This window comes from Hordeum vulgare, chromosome 7H, assembly GCF_904849725.1.
Source record: "Hordeum vulgare subsp. vulgare chromosome 7H, MorexV3_pseudomolecules_assembly, whole genome shotgun sequence".
NCBI classification, from domain to species: Eukaryota; Viridiplantae; Streptophyta; class Magnoliopsida; order Poales; family Poaceae; genus Hordeum; species Hordeum vulgare.
Window position 1 is genome coordinate 342,524,413 of NC_058524.1, and position 17,097 is coordinate 342,541,509.

Consider the following 17,097-nt stretch of genomic DNA (forward strand, 5'->3'; position numbering starts at 1 on the left):
AAACTTGATCAAGGTTGCGCAAGCAATCATCAAAGGAAGTCCCATAAACAGAAAAATTATCCATGAAAACCTCAACAATCTTTTCACAAAATTCAGATAATATGGCAGTCGTACATTGTTGAAAGGTAGCAGGTGCATTGCACAAACCAAAAAGCATACGCCTATAAGCATAAGTTCCAAAAGGGCAAGTAAAGGTAGTTTTCTCTTGGTCTCTTTTTCCACATGTATTTGAGAGAATCCAAAATATCCATCAATATAGGAAAAGTGTGTTTCCTTAGATAAACTTTCTAACATTTTATCAATAAAAGGAAAGGGGTAATGATCTTTTCTAGTAGCCTTATTCAATTTCTCAAAAACAATTACCATCCTATAGCCAGTTACTATCCTTTGTGGAATAAGTCCATTTTTATCATTAGGAACAACAGTTATACCACCTTTCTTAGGAACACAATGAACAAGACTTACCCACCTACTATCAGCAATAGGATAGATTATACATGCCTCAAGAAGTTTTAGTATATCAGTTCTTATCACCTCTTTCATCTTAGGGTTGATACTGTGATACGTCCATTTTGCATTATGTTTTGTTACTATTATTTATAGTGTTTTTATGCATTATACAATTTTATGGAGTAATTCGAATGCCTATTCTCTCATAACATGCAAGGTTTACACTAAGAGGGAGAATGTCGGCAGATGGAATTTTGGACCTAAAAATGCCACGTCAGAGATACCTATTCTGCACACCTCCAAATGGGCTGAAACTTCACTCGGATTTTTTATGGAATAAATAAGAAATATTGGAGGAATGAAGCACCATAGGGGGGGATACTAGGTGGCCACTAGGCACCAGGGCTCGCCATCCCCCTAACGCGTCATAGTGGGTAGTGGGCCACCCAACCCACTTCTAGCGACCATCTTCTAGTATATACTCTCTTTTGACCTAGATAAAATCGAGGGAGGACTTTCACGACGAAGCGCCACCGTCTCGAGGTGGAACCTGGGCAAGAGCACTTATGCCCTCCAGCAGAGCGATTCCTCCGGAGGAACTTCCCTCCCGGAGGGGGAAATCAAGGGCATTGTCATCACCAACAACCCTCTCATCTTGGGGAGACCAATATTCATCAACATATTTAACAACACCATTTCCTCTCAAAACCGTAGTTCACCTCTTGTTCTCAATCTTGTACCGGAACCTCAGATTGGTACCTGGGGGTGACTAGTAGTGTTGATTACATCTTATAGTTAATGCTTTACGGTTTATTTGGTGGACGATCATCTGTTTCGATCCAATATGCTATTTAATACCTCTCTGTTCATGAACTTGTTTATCACTTTTTAGTAGTTACTCTGGTTCTTGAGGCCACGGGGGAATTCATGGTGCAAGTAGTCATGTGAAGTTGATATTCCTTCGATATTTTGATGATATGAATGTTGTGATTCCCTTAGTGGTCTTATGTGAACATCGACTACATAACACGTCACCATCTTTGGGCTAATGGAATGCATTGTGTAGTAGTTATTAGATCATGGGTTGCGAGAGTGACAGAAACTTAAACCCTAGTTTATGCCCTATTCGTGTAAGGGGCTAATTTGGATCCCTATATTTAATGTTATGGTTATAATTTATTCTTAATACTTTTCTCATAGTTGCGGATGCTTGCAGGAGGGTTAATCATAAGTGGGATGCTTGTTCAAGTAAGAACAACACCGAAGCACGAGTCCACCCAGATATCAAATTATCAAAGTACCGAACGCGAGTTAACCCGACATGTTGAAAATGACTAGGTAAAATTCCCGGGTGCTCTTAAGAACGCTTTGCCTACTATAAGAAACAATTCCGGCCTATACTTTTCCACAAAAGGATTGGGCTACCAGTACAGGAATCACCTTCTTTGCCGTCTGCCATCACAGACGGCAAAGACAAAATCCCGGACGGCAAAGACAAAACAATAGACGACAAAGAATCTCACGGCCGGCAAAATTTCTATGTCAGCCTACGACAGCATAGGACCTTCTTTGTCGTCTGTCCCCCCAAAGTGGACGGCAAAGCTCTTTGCCGTTAGTTTTCCTTAGGAGCAATTGGCAAAGTGCTCGAGACGGCAGCCGACAGGCGTTGCCTCCGTTAGGGATTAACGAGGGCTTTGTCGTCTGCCTCCCCCTTAATCTTTGTCGTCCGCCTCCCCCTTTATCTTTGTCGTCTGCCTCCTCCTCCTCCCCCCCTCCACTCTTTGCCGTCTGCCTCCCCCTTTATCTTTGATGTCTGCCTCCTCCTCCTCCCCTCTCCACTCTTTGTCGTCTGCCTCCTCCTCCCCCCTCCTCTATGCCCTCTTCTTTGTCGTCTGCCCACCCTGGAGGAAGACGGCAAAGAGCCTATATAGACACCCCAGGATGCACAGCTGGGTGCCATGTGGCACCTTTGCCATCTGCCAGCTGATGGCACAGGTCTTTGCCATCAGCTGGCAGACGGCAAAGAGCCCATATAGTACCTGTTTTTTTGTTTTATATTATTTCACATCACATATATATATATATATTTTTTTTTTTTACATCACATTTATATAATTCACCACACATATATGATATATAGTTCACCACACATATACTTGCCAACACATATATATAATTCACCACACATATATGATATACATATAAATCAATGTACATCCCCATATATCGAAAGAACCAACATACAAAGTATTGCACTGTTTATCCATATATACATATACCTATAGTTCGACATTATTCATCAACTCAAATGAAAACTAGATGATATACATATAAAGTTCATCCATCGACATTATTCAACTCCATGAATGCCAGCTTCCATGCATGTAGTATATCCAATCTGCAAAAGTGTAAATAAGAACAAAATATGATGTTTTTCAGCTAATTATGAAATTTTTAGCAGAAAAAAAGCTAAGAATATAATATTCATGAGCTAACCAAAGTTCTGATGCCATTTTTAGCTTATTATGGCATTTTGGAGCTAAATGGGTTAATTAAAGCAAGGATAATATGAAAGAGGAGAAGAAAGAGGAGGAGGAGGACAAGAAGAAGAAATCAAGAAGAAGGAGGAGAAGGAGGAGAAGGACTAGAAGGTCCTTGGCCTTCTCCTCCTCCTCCTCATCCTTCTCCTTCTTCTCTTCTTCTTCTTCTTATTTCTTTTCATTTTTCCTATTTCTTCTCCTCTTCTCCTCTTGTTGGAGCTAAATTACCAAATTATGTATTTTTGGAGCTAAATGGGCTAATTATCCCATTTTAGAGGAAAACAAGCTAAGTACATAATATTCATGAGCTAACGAAGGTTCTTATGCCATTTTGAGCTTATTATGGTATTTTGGAGCTAAATGGGCTAATTATGTCATTGTTGGGGAAATTAAAGAAAGGATAATATGAAAGAGGAGAAGAAAGAGGAGGAGGAGGAAAAGAAGAAGAAATCAAGTAGAAGGAGGAGAAGGAGGAGAAGGAGGAGGAGGAGAAGGACTAGAAGGTCCTTTGCCTTCTCGTTCTCCTCCTCCTCCTCCTCCTTCTCCTTCTTCTCTTCTTCTTCTTCTTCTTCTTCTTCTTTCGTTTCATTTTTCATATTTCTTATCCTCTTCTCCTCTTGTCGGAGCTAAGTTACTTAATTATGTCTTTTTGGAGCTAAATGGGGTAATTATCCCATTTTAGAGGAAAACAAGCTAAGTATATAATATTCATGAGCTAACCAAGGTTCTTATGCCATTTTGAGCTTATTATGGTATTTTGGAGCTAAATGGGCTAATTATGTCATTGTTGGGCAAATTAAAGAAATGATAATATGAAAGAGGAGAAGAAAGAGGAGGAGGAGGAGAAGGAGGAGAAGGAGGAGGAGGAGAATGACTAGAAGGTCCTTGGGCTTCTCCTTCTCCTCCTCCTCCTCCTCCTTCTCCTTCTTCTCTTGTTCTTCTTATTCTTCTTGTTCTTCTTCTTTCTTTTCATTTTGCCTATTTCTTCTCCTCTTCTCCTCTTGTTGGAGCTAAATTACCTAATTATGTCTTTTTGGAGCTAAATGGGCTAATTATCCCATTTCTCCTCTTCTCCTCTTGTTGGAGCTAAATTACCTAATTATGTATTTTTGTAGCTAAATGGGCTAATTATCCCATTTTAGAGGAAAACAAGCTAAGTATATAATATTCATGAGCTAACCAAGGTTCTTATGCCATTTTGAGCTTATTATGGTATTTTGGAGCTAAATGGGCTAATTATGTCATTGTTGGGGAAGTTAAAGCAAGGATAATATGAAACAGGAGAAGAAATAGGAGGAGGAGGAGAAGAAGAAGAAATCAAGTAGAAGGAGGAGAAGGAGGAGAAGGAGGAGGAGGAGAAGGACTAGAAGGTCCTTTGCCTTCTCCTTCTCCTCCTCCTCCTCCTCCTTCTCCTTCTTCTCTTCTTCTTCTTATTCTTCTTCTTCTTTCGTTTTATTTTGCCTATTTCTTATCCTCTTCTCCTCTTGTTGGAGCTAAATTACCTAATTATGTCTTTTTGCAGCTAAATGGGCTAATTATCCCATTTTAGAGGAAAACAAGCTAAGTATATAATATTCATGAGCTTACCAGGTTCTTATGCCATTTTTAGCTTATTATGGTATTTTGGAGCTAAATGGTCCAATTATGTCATTTTTGGGTAAATTAAAGCAAGGATAATATGAAAGAGGAGAAGAAAGAGGAGGAGGAGGAGAAGAAGAAGAAATCAAGAAGAAGGAGGAGAAGGAGGAGAAGGAGGAGGAGGAGAAGGACTAGAAGGTCCTTGGCCTTCTCCTTCTTCTCCTCCTCCTCCTCCTCCTTCTCCTTCTTCTCTTCTTCTTCTTCTTCTTCTTCTTCTTCTTCTTCTTTCTTTTCATTTTTCCTATTTCTTCTCCTCTTCTCCTCTTGTCGGAGCTAAGTTACCTAATTAGGTCTTTTTGGAGCTAAATGGGGTAATTATCCCATTTTAGAGGAAAACAAGCTAAGTATATAATATTCATGAGCTAACCAAGGTTCTTATGCCATTTTAAGCTTATTATGGTATTTTGGAGCTAAATGGGCTAATTATGTCATTGTTGGGCAAATTAAAGCAAGGATAATATGAAAGAGGAGAAGAAAGAGGAGGAGGAGGAGAAGGAGGAGAAGGAGGAGGAGAATGACTAGAAGGTCCTTGGGCTTCTCCTTCTCCTCCTCCTCCTCCTCCTTCTCCTTCTTCTCTTGTTCTTCTTATTATTCTTCTTCTTCTTATTTCTTTTCATTTTGCCTATTTCTTCTCCTCTTCTCCTCTTGTTGGAGCTAAATTACCTAATTATGTCTTTTTGGAGCTAAATGGGCTAATTATCCCATTTCTCCTATTCTCCTCTTGTTGGAGCTAAATTACCTAATTATGTATTTTTGTAGCTAAATGGGCTAATTATCCCATTTGAGAGGAAAACAAGCTAAGTATATAATATTCATGAGCTAACCAAGGTTCTTATGCCATTTTGAGCTTATTGTGGTATTTTGGAGCTAAATGGGCTAATTATGTCATTGTTGGGGAAATTAAAGCAAGGATAATATTAAAGAGGAGAATAAAGAGGAGGAGGAGGAGAAGAAGAAGAAATCAAGAAGGAGTAGAAGGAGGAGAAGGAGGAGGAGGAGAAGGACTAGAAGGTCCTTGGCCTTCTCCTTCTCCTCCTCCTCCTCCTCCTTCTCCTTCTTCTCTTCTTCTTCTTCTTTCGTTTCATTTTGCCTATTTCTTCTCCTCTTCTCCTCTTGTTGGAGCTAAATTACCTAATTATGTCTTTTTGGAGCTAAATGGGCTAATTATCCCATTTTTGAGGAAAACAAGCTAAGTATATAATATTCATGAGCTAACCAAGGTTCTTGTGCCATTTTGAGCTTATTATGGTATTTTGGAACTAAATGGGCTAATTATGTCATTGTTGGGGAAATTCAAGCAAGGATAATATGAAAGATGAGAAGAAAGAGGAGGAGGAGGAGGAGAAGAAGAAGAAATCAAGAAGAAGGAGGAGAAGGAGGAGGAGGAGAAGGACTAGAAGGTCCTTGGCCTTCTCCTTCTCCTCCTCCTCCTCCTCCTTCTCCTTCTTCTCTTCTTCTTCTTCTTCTTCTTTCTTTTCATTTTGCCTATTTCTTCTCCTCTTCTCCTCTTGTTGGAGCTAAATTACCTAATTATGTCCTCTTGGAGCTAAATGGTCTAATTATCCCATTTTTGAGGAAAACAAGCTAAGTATATAATATTCATGAGCTAGCCAAGGTTCTTGTGCCATTTTGAGCTTATTATGGTATTTTGGAACTAAATGGGCTAATTATGTCATTGTTGGGGAAATTCAAGCAAGGATAATATGAAAGATGAGAAGAAAGAGGAGGAGGAGGAGGAGAAGAAGAAGAAATCAAGAAGAAGGAGGAGAAGGAGGAGGAGGAGAAGGACTAGAAGGTCCTTGGCCTTCTCCTTCTCCTCCTCCTCCTCCTCCTTATCCTTCTTCTCTTCTTCTTCTTCTTCTTCTTTCTTTTCATTTTGCCTATTTCTTCTCCTCTTCTCCTCTTGTTGGAGCTAAATTACCTAATTATGTCCTCTTGGAGCTAAATGGTCTAATTATCCCATTTTTGAGGAAAACAAGCTAAGTATATAATATTCATGAGCTAACCAAGATTCTTATGCCATTTTGAGGTTATTATGGTATTTTCGAGCTAAATGGGCTAATTATGTCATTGTTGGGGAAATTAAAGCAAGGGTAATATGAAAGAGGAGAAGAAAGAGGAGGAGGAGGAGAAGAAGAAGAAATCAAGTAGAAGGAGGAGAAGGAGGAGAAGGAGGAGGAGGAGAAGGACTAGAAGGTCCTTGGCCTTCTCCTTCTCCTCCTCCTCCTCCTTATCCTTCTTCTCTTGTTCTTCTTCTTCTTCTGGTTCTTCTTCTTTCTTTTCATTTTACCTATTTGTTCTCCTCTTCTCCTCTTGTTGGAGCTAAATTACCGAATTATGTCTTTTTGGAGCTAAATGGGCTAATTATCCCATTTTAGAGGAAAACAAGCTAAGTATATAATATTCATGAGCTAACCAAGGTTCTTATGCCACTTTTTGCTTATTATGGTATTTTGGAGCTAAATGGGCTAATTATGTTATTGTTGGGGAAATTCAAGCAAGGATAATATGAAAGAGGAGAAGCAAGAGGAGGAGGAGGAGGAGAAGAAGAAATCAAGAAGAAGGAGGAGAAGGAGGAGGAGGAGGAGGAGAAGGACTAGAAGGACCTTGGCCTTCTCCTTCTCCTCCTCCTCCTCATTCTCCTTCTTCTCTTCTTCTTCTTCTTCTTCTTCTTCTTTCTTTTCATTTTGCCTATTTATTCTCCTCTTCTCCTCTTGTTGGAGCTAAATTACCGAATTATGTATTTTTGGAGCTAAATGGGCTAATTATCCCATTTTAGAGGAAAACTAGCTAAGTATATAATATTGATGAGCTAACCAAGGTTCTTATGCCATTTTGATCTTATTATGGTATTTTGGAGCTAAATGGGCTAAGTATGTCATTGTCGGGGAAATTAAAGCAAGTATAATATGAAAGAGGAGAAGAAAGAGGAGGAGGAGGAGAAGAAGAAGAAATCAAGTAGAAGGAGGAGAAGGAGGAGAAGGAGGAGGAGGAGAAGGACTAGAAGGTCCTTTGCCTTCTCCTTGTCCTCCTCCTCCTCCTCCTTCTTCTTTTCTTCTTCTTATTCTTCTTCTTGTTTCATTTTATTTTGCCTATTTCTTATCCTCTTCTCCTCTTGTTGGAGCTAAATTACCTAATTATGTCTTTTTGCAGCTAAATGGGCTAATCATCCCATTTTAGAGGAAAACAAGCTAAGTATATAATATTCATGAGCTAACCAGCTTCTTATGCCATTTTGAGCTTATTATGGTATTTTGGAGCTAAATGGGCCAATTATGTCATTGTTGGGTAAATGAAAGCAAGGATAATATGAAAGAGGAGAAGAAAGAGGAGGAGGAGGAGAAGAAGAAGAAATCAAGAAGAAGGAGGAGAAGGAGGAGAAGGACTAGAAGGTCCTTGGCCTTCTCCTTCTCCTCCTCCTCCTCCTCCTTCTCCTTCTTCTCTTCTTCTTCTTCTTCTTCTTCTTCTTCTTCTTTCTTTTCATTTTTCCTATTTCTTCTCCTCTTCTCCTCTTGTCGGAGCTAAGTTACCTAATTATGTCTTTTTGGAGCTAAATGGGGTAATTATCCCATTTTAGAGGAAAACAAGCTAAGTATATAATATTCATGAGCTAACCAAGGTTCTTATGCCATTTTAAGCTTATTATGGTATTTTGGAGCTAAATGGGATAATTATGTCATTGTTGGGCAAATTAAAGCAAGGATAATATGAAAGAGGAGAAGAAACGTGAGGAGGAGAAGGAGGAGGAGAATGACTAGAAGGTCCTTGGGCTTCTCCTTCTCCTCCTCCTCCTCCTTCTCCTTCTTCTCTTGTTCTTCTTATTCTTCTTCTTCTTCTTCTTTCTTTTCATTTTGCCTATTTCTTCTCCTCGTCTCCTCTTGTTGGAGCTAAATTACATAATTATGTCTTTTTGGAGCTAAATGGGCTAATTATCCCATTTCTCCTATTCTCCTCTTGTTGGAGCTAAATTACCTAATAATTTATTTTTGTAGCTAAATGGGCTAATTATCCCATTTGAGAGGAAAACAAGCTAAGTATATAATATTCATGAGCTAACCAAGGTTCTTATGCCATTTTGAGCTTATTGTGGTATTTTGGAGCTAAATGGGCTAATTATGTCATTGTTGGGGAAATTAAAGCAAGGATAATATGTAAGAGGAGAATAAAGAGGAGGAGGAGGAGAAGAAGAAGAAATCAAGAAGGAGTAGAAGGAGGAGAAGGAGGAGGAGGAGAAGGACTAGAAGGTCCTTGGCCTTCTCCTTCTCCTCCTCCTCCTCCTCCTCCTTCTCGTTCTTCTCCTCTTCTTCTTCTTTCGTTTCATTTTGCCTATTTCTTCTCCTCTTCTCCTCTTGTTGGAGCTAAATTACCTAATTATGTCTTTTTGGAGGTAAATGGGCTAATTATCCCATTTTTGAGGAAAATAAGCTAAGTATATAATATTCATGAGCTAACCAAGGTTCTTGTGCCATTTTGAGCTTATCATGGTATTTTGGAGCTAAATGGGCTAATTATGTCATTGTTGGGGAAATTAAAGCAAGGATAATATGAAAGATGAGAAGAAAGAGGAGGAGGAGGAGGAGAAGAAGAAGAAATCAAGAAGAAGGAGGAGAAGGAGGAGGAGGAGAAGGACTAGAAGGTCCTTGGCCTTCTCCTTCTCCTCCTCCTCCTCCTCCTTCTCCTTCTTCTCTTCTTCTTCTTTCTTTTCATTTTGCCTATTTCTTCTCCTCTTCTCCTCTTGTTGGAGCTAAATTACCTAATTATGTCTTTTTGGAGCTAAATGGTCTAATTATCCCATTTTTGAGGAAAACAAGCTAAGTATATAATATTCATGAGCTAACCAAGGTTCTTATGCCATTTTGAGGTTATTATGGTATTTTGGAGCTAAATGGGCTAATTATGTCATTGTTGGTGTAATTAAAGCAAGGGTAATATGAAACAGGAGAAGAAAGAGGAGGAGGAGGAGAAGAAGAAGAAATCAAGTAGAAGGAGGAGAAGGGGGAGAAGGAGGAGGAGGAGAAGGACTAGAAGGTCCTTGGCCTTCTCCTTCTCCTCCTCCTCCTCCTTATCCTTCTTCTCTTGTTCTTCTTCTTCTTCTGGTTCTTCTTCTTTCTTTTCATTTTACCTATTTCTTCTCCTCTTCTCCTCTTGTTGGAGCTAAATTACCGAATTATGTCTTTTTGTAGCTAAATGGGCTAATTATCCCATTTTAGAGGAAAACAAGCTAAGTATATAATATTCATGAGCTAACCAAGGTTCTTATGCCACTTTTTGCTTATTATGGTATTTTGGAGCTAAATGGGCTAATTATGTTATTGTTGGGGAAATTCAAGCAAGGATAATATGAAAGAGGAGAAGCAAGAGGTGGAGGAGGAGGAGAAGAAGAAATCAAGAAGAAGGAGGAGAAGGAGGAGGAGGAGGAGGAGAAGGACTAGAAGGTCCTTGGCCTTCTCCTTCTCCTCCTCCTCCTCATTCTCCTTCTTCTCTTCTTCTTCTTCTTCTTCTTCTTCTTCTTTCTTTTCATTTTGCCTATTTATTCTCCTCTTCTCCTCTTGTTGGAGCTAAATTACCGAATTATGTATTTTTGGAGCTAAATGGGCTAATTATCCCATTTTAGAGGAAAACAAGCTAAGTATATAATATTGATGAGCTAACCAAGGTTCTTATGCCATTTTGAGCTTATTATGGTATTTTGGAGCTGAATGGGCTAAGTATGTCATTGTCGAGGAAATTAAAGAAAGTATAATATGAAAGAGGAGAAGAAAGAGGAGGAGGAGGAGAAGAAGAAGAAATCAAGTAGAAGGAGGAGAAGGAGGAGAAGGAGGAGGAGGAGAAGGACTAGAAGGTCCTTTGCCTTCTCCTTCTCCTCCTCCTCCTCCTCCTCCTCCTTCTTCTTTTCTTCTTCTTATTCTTCTTCTTGTTTCATTTTATTTTGCCTATTTCTTATCCTCTTCTCCTCTTGTTGGAGCTAAATTACCTAATTATGTCTTTTTGCAGCTAAATGGGCTAATCATCCCATTTTAGAGGAAAACAAGCTAAGTATATAATATTCATGAGCTAACGAGCTTCTTATGCCATTTTGAGCTTATTATGGTATTTTGGAGCTAAATGGGCCAATTATGTCATTGTTGGGTAAATGAAAGCAAGGATAATATGAAAGAGGAGAGGAAAGAGGAGGAGGAGGAGAAGAAGAAGAAATCAAGAAGAAGGAGGAGAAGGAGGAGAAGGACTAGAAGGTCCTTGGCCTTCTCCTTCTCCTCCTCCTCCTCCTCCTTCTCCTTCTTCTCTTCTTCTTCTTCTTCTTCTTCTTCTTCTTCTTTCTTTTCATTTTTCCTATTTCTTCTCCTCTTCTCCTCTTGTCGGAGCTAAGTTACCTAATTATGTCTTTTTGGAGCTAAATGGGGTAATTATCCCATTTTAGAGGAAAACAAGCTAAGTATATAATATTCATGAGCTAACCAAGGTTCTTATGCCATTTTAAGCTTATTATGGTATTTTGGAGCTAAATGGGCTAATTATTTCATTGTTGGGCAAATTAAAGCAAGGATAATATGAAAGAGGAGAAGAAACGGGAGGAGGAGGAGAAGGAGGAGGAGAATGACTAGAAGGTCCTTGGGCTTCTCCTTCTTCTCTTGTTCTTCTTATTCTTCTTCTTCTTCTTCTTCTTTCTTTTCATTTTGCCTATTTCTTCTCCTCTTCTCCTCTTGTTGGAGCTAAATTACCTAATTATGTCTTTTTGGAGCTAAATGGGCTAATTATCCCATTTCTCCTATTCTCCTCTTGTTGGAGCTAAATTACCTAATAATGTATTTTTGTAGCTAAATGGGCTAATTATCCCATTTGAGAGGAAAACAAGCTAAGTATATAATATTCATGAGCTAACCAAGGTTCTTATGCCATTTTGAGCTTATTGTGGTATTTTGGAGCTAAATGGGCTAATTATGTCATTGTTGGGGAAATTAAAGCAAGGATAATATGTAAGAGGAGAATAAAGAGGAGGAGGAGGAGAAGAAGAAGAAATCAAGAAGGAGTAGAAGGAGGAGAAGGAGGAGGAGGAGAAGGACTAGAAGGTCCTTGGCCTTCTCCTTCTCCTCCTCCTCCTCCTCCTCCTTCTCGTTCTTCTCTTCTTCTTCTTCTTTCGTTTCATTTTGCCTATTTCTTCTCCTCTTCTCCTCTTGTTGGAGGTAAATTACCTAATTATGTCTTTTTGGAGCTAAATGGGCTAATTATCCCATTTTTGAGGAAAACAAGCTAAGTATATAATATTCATGAGCTAACCAAGGTTCTTGTGCCATTTTGAGCTTATTATGGTATTTTGGAGCTAAATGGGCTAATTATGTCCTTGTTGGGGAAATTCAAGCAAGGATAATATGAAAGATGAGAAGAAAGAGGAGGAGGAGGAGGAGAAGAAGAAGAAATCAAGAAGAAGGAGGAGAAGGAGGAGGAGGAGAAGGACTAGAAGGTCCTTGGCCTTCTCCTTCTCCTCCTCCTCCTCCTCCTTCTCCTTCTTCTCTTCTTCTTCTTTCTTTTCATTTTGCCTATTTCTTCTCCTCTTCTCCTCTTGTTGGAGCTAAATTACCTAATTATGTCTTTTTGGAGCTAAATGGTCTAATTATCCCATTTTTGAGGAAAACAAGCTAAGTATATAATATTCATGAGCTAACCAAGGTTCTTATGCCATTTTGAGGTTATTATGGTATTTTGGAGCTAAATGGGCTAATTATGTCATTGTTGGGGTAATTAAAGCAAGGGTAATATGAAACAGGAGAAGAAAGAGGAGGAGGAGGAGAAGAAGAAGAAATCAAGTAGAAGGAGGAGAAGGAGGAGAAGGAGGAGGAGGAGAAGGACTAGAAGGTCCTTTGCCTTCTCCTTCTCCTCCTCCTCCTCCTTCTCCTTCTTCTCTTGTTCTTCTTCTTCTTCTGATTCTTCTTCTTTCTTTTCATTTTGCCTATTTCTTCTACTCTTCTCCTCTTGTTGGAGCTAAATTACCTAATTATGTATTTTTGTAGCTAAATGGGCTAATTATCCCATTTGAGAGGAAAACAAGCTAAGTATATAATATTCATGAGCTAACCAAGGTTCTTATGCCATTTTGAGCTTATTGTGGTATTTTGGAGCTAAATGGGCTAATTATGTCATTGTTGGGGAAATTAAAGCAAGGATAATATTAAAGAGGAGAATAAAGAGGAGGAGGAGGAGAAGAAGAAGAAATCAAGAAGGAGTAGAAGGAGGAGAAGGAGGAGGAGGAGAAGGACTAGAAGGTCCTTGGCCTTCTCCTTCTCCTCCTCCTCCTCCTCCTTCTCCTTCTTCTCTTCTTCTTCTTCTTCTTTCGTTTCATTTTGCCTATTTCTTCTCCTCTTCTCCTCTTGTTGGAGCTAAATTACCTAATTATGTCTTTTTGGAGCTAAATGGGCTAATTATCCCATTTTTGAGGAAAACAAGCTAAGTATATAATATTCATGAGCTAACCAAGGTTCTTGTGCCATTTTGAGCTTATTATGGTATTTTGGAGCTAAATGGGCTAATTATGTCATTGTTGGGGAAATTCAAGCAAGGATAATATGAAAGATGAGAAGAAAGAGGAGGAGGAGGAGGAGAAGAAGAAGAAATCAAGAAGAAGGAGGAGAAGGAGGAGGAGGAGAAGGACTAGAAGGTCCTTGGCCTTCTCCTTCTCCTCCTCCTCCTCCTCCTTCTCCTTCTTCTCTTCTTCTTCTTTCTTTTCATTTTGCCTATTTCTTCTCCTCTTCTCCTCTTGTTGGAGCTAAATTACCTAATTATGTCTTTTTGGAGCTAAATGGTCTAATTATCCCATTTTTGAGGAAAACAAGCTAAGTATATAATATTCATGAGCTAACCAAGGTTCTTATGCCATTTTGAGGTTATTATGGTATTTTGGAGCTAAATGGGCTAATTATGTCATTGTTGGGGTAATTAAAGCAAGGGTAATATGAAACAGGAGAAGAAAGAGGAGGAGGAGGAGAAGAAGAAGAAATCAAGTAGAAGGAGGAGAAGGAGGAGAAGGAGGAGGAGGAGAAGGACTAGAAGGTCCTTTGCCTTCTCCTTCTCCTCCTCCTCCTCCTTCTCCTTCTTCTCTTGTTCTTCTTCTTCTTCTGATTCTTCTTCTTTCTTTTCATTTTGCCTATTTCTTCTACTCTTCTCCTCTTGTTGGAGCTAAATTACCTAATTATGTATTTTTGTAGCTAAATGGGCTAATTATCCCATTTGAGAGGAAAACAAGCTAAGTATATAATATTCATGAGCTAACCAAGGTTCTTATGCCATTTTGAGCTTATTGTGGTATTTTGGAGCTAAATGGGCTAATTATGTCATTGTTGGGGAAATTAAAGCAAGGATAATATTAAAGAGGAGAATAAAGAGGAGGAGGAGGAGAAGAAGAAGAAATCAAGAAGGAGTAGAAGGAGGAGAAGGAGGAGGAGGAGAAGGACTAGAAGGTCCTTGGCCTTCTCCTTCTCCTCCTCCTCCTCCTCCTTCTCCTTCTTCTCTTCTTCTTCTTCTTCTTTCGTTTCATTTTGCCTATTTCTTCTCCTCTTCTCCTCTTGTTGGAGCTAAATTACCTAATTATGTCTTTTTGGAGCTAAATGGGCTAATTATCCCATTTTTGAGGAAAACAAGCTAAGTATATAATATTCATGAGCTAACCAAGGTTCTTGTGCCATTTTGAGCTTATTATGGTATTTTGGAGCTAAATGGGCTAATTATGTCATTGTTGGGGAAATTCAAGCAAGGATAATATGAAAGATGAGAAGAAAGAGGAGGAGGAGGAGGAGAAGAAGAAGAAATCAAGAAGAAGGAGGAGAAGGAGGAGGAGGAGAAGGACTAGAAGGTCCTTGGCCTTCTCCTTCTCCTCCTCCTCCTCCTCCTTCTCCTTCTTCTCTTCTTCTTCTTCTTCTTCTTTCTTTTCATTTTGCCTATTTCTTCTCCTCTTCTCCTCTTGTTGGAGCTAAATTACCTAATTATGTCTTCTTGGAGCTAAATGGTCTAATTATCCCATTTTTGAGGAAAACAAGCTAAGTATATAATATTCATGAGCTAACCAAGATTCTTATGCCATTTTGAGGTTATTATGGTATTTTGGAGCTAAATGGGCTAATTATGTCATTGTTGGGGAAATTAAAGCAAGGGTAATATGAAAGAGGAGAAGAAAGAGGAGGAGGAGGAGAAGAAGAAGAAATCAAGTAGAAGGAGGAGGAGGAGAAGGACTAGAAGGTCCTTGGCCTTCTCCTTCTCCTCCTCCTCCTCCTTATCCTTCTTCTCTTGTTCTTCTTCTTCTTCTGGTTCTTCTTCTTTCTTTTCATTTTACCTATTTCTTCTCCTCTTCTCCTCTTGTTGGAGCTAAATTACCGAATTATGTCTTTTTGGAGCTAAATGGGCTAATTATCCCATTTTAGAGGAAAACAAGCTAAGTATATAATATTCATGAGCTAACCAAGGTTCTTATGCCACTTTTTGCTTATTATGGTATTTTGGAGCTAAATGGGCTAATTATGTTATTGTTGGGGAAATTCAAGCAAGGATAATATGAAAGAGGAGAAGCAAGAGGAGGAGGAGGAGGAGAAGAAGAAATCAAGAAGAAGGAGGAGAAGGAGGAGGAGGAGGAGGAGAAGGACTAGAAGGTCCTTGGCCTTCTCCTTCTCCTCGTCCTCCTCATTCTCCTTCTTCTCTTCTTCTTCTTCTTCTTCTTCTTCTTCTTTCTTTTCATTTTGCCTATTTATTCTCCTCTTCTCCTCTTGTTGGAGCTAAATTACCGAATTATGTCTTTTTGGAGCTAAATGGGCTAATTATCCCATTTTAGAGGAAAACAAGCTAAGTATATAATATTGATGAGCTAACCAAGGTTCTTATGCCATTTTGAGCTTATTATGGTATTTTGGAGCTAAATGGGCTAAGTATGTCATTGTCGGGGAAATTAAAGCAAGTATAATATGAAAGAGGAGAAGAAAGAGGAGGAGGAGGAGAAGAAGAAGAAATCAAGTAGAATGAGGAGAAGGAGGAGGAGGAGAAGGACTAGAAGGTCCTTTGCCTTCTCCTTCTCCTCCTCCTCCTCCTCTTCCTCCTTCTTCTTTTCATCTTCTTATTCTTCTTCTAGTTTCATTTTATTTTGCCTATTTCTTATCCTCTTCTCCTCTTGTTGGAGCTAAATTACCTAATTATGTCTTTTTGCAGCTAAATGGGCTAATCATCCCATTTTAGAGGAAAACAAGCTAAGTATATAATATTCATGAGCTAACCATCTTCTTATGCCATTTTTAGCTTATTATGGTATTTTGGAGCTAAATGGGCCAATTATGTCATTGTTGGGTAAATGAAAGCAAGGATAATATGAAAGAGGAGAAGAAAGAGGAGGAGGAGGAGAAGAAGAAGAAATCAAGAAGAAGGAGGAGAAGGAGGAGAAGGACTAGAAGGTCCTTGGCCTTCTCCTTCTCCTCCTCCTCCTCCTCCTTCTCCTTCTTCTTCTTCTTCTTCTTCTTCTTCTTTCTTTTCATTTTTCCTATTTCTTCTCCTCTTCTCCTCTTTTCGGAGCTAAGTTACCTAATTATGTCTTTTTGGAGCTAAATGGGGTAATTATCCCATTTTAGAGGAAAACAAGCTAAGTATATAATATTCATGAGCTAACCAAGGTTCTTATGCCATTTTAAGCTTATTATGGTATTTTGGAGCTAAATGGGCTAATTATGTCATTGTTGGGCAAATTAAAGCAAGGATAATATGAAAGAGGAGAAGAAACGGGAGGAGGAGGAGAATGACTAGAAGGTCCTTGGGCTTCTCCTTCTCCTCCTCCTCCTCCTTCTCCTTCTTCTCTCGTTCTTCTTATTCTTCTTCTTCTTCTTCTTTCTTTTCATTTTGCCTATTTCTTCTCCTCTTCTCCTCTTGTTGGAGCTAAATTACCTAATTATGTCTTTTTGGAGCTAAATGGGCTAATTATCCCATTTCTCCTATTCTCCTCTTGTTGGAGCTAAATTACCTAATAATGTATTTTTGTAGCTAAATGGGCTAATTATCCCATTTGAGAGGAAAACAAGCTAAGTATATAATATTCATGAGCTAACCAAGGTTCTTATGCCATTTTGAGCTTATTGTGGTATTTTGGAGCTAAATGGGCTAATTATGTCATTGTTGGGGAAATTAAAGCAAGGATAATATGTAAGAGGAGAATAAAGAGGAGGAGGAGGAGAAGAAGAAGAAATCAAGAAGGAGTAGAAGGAGGAGAAGGAGGAGGAGGAGAAGGACTAGAAGGTCCTTGGCCTTCTCCTTCTCCTCCTCCTCCTCCTAATCCTTCTCGTTCTTCTCTTCTTCTTCTTCTTTCGTTTCATTTTGCCTATTTCTTCTCCTCTTCTCCTCTTGTTGGAGCTAAATTACCTAATTATGTCTTTTTGGAGCTAAATGGGCTAATTATCCCATTTTTGAGGAAAACAAGCTAAGTATATAATATTCATGAGCTAACCAAGGTTCT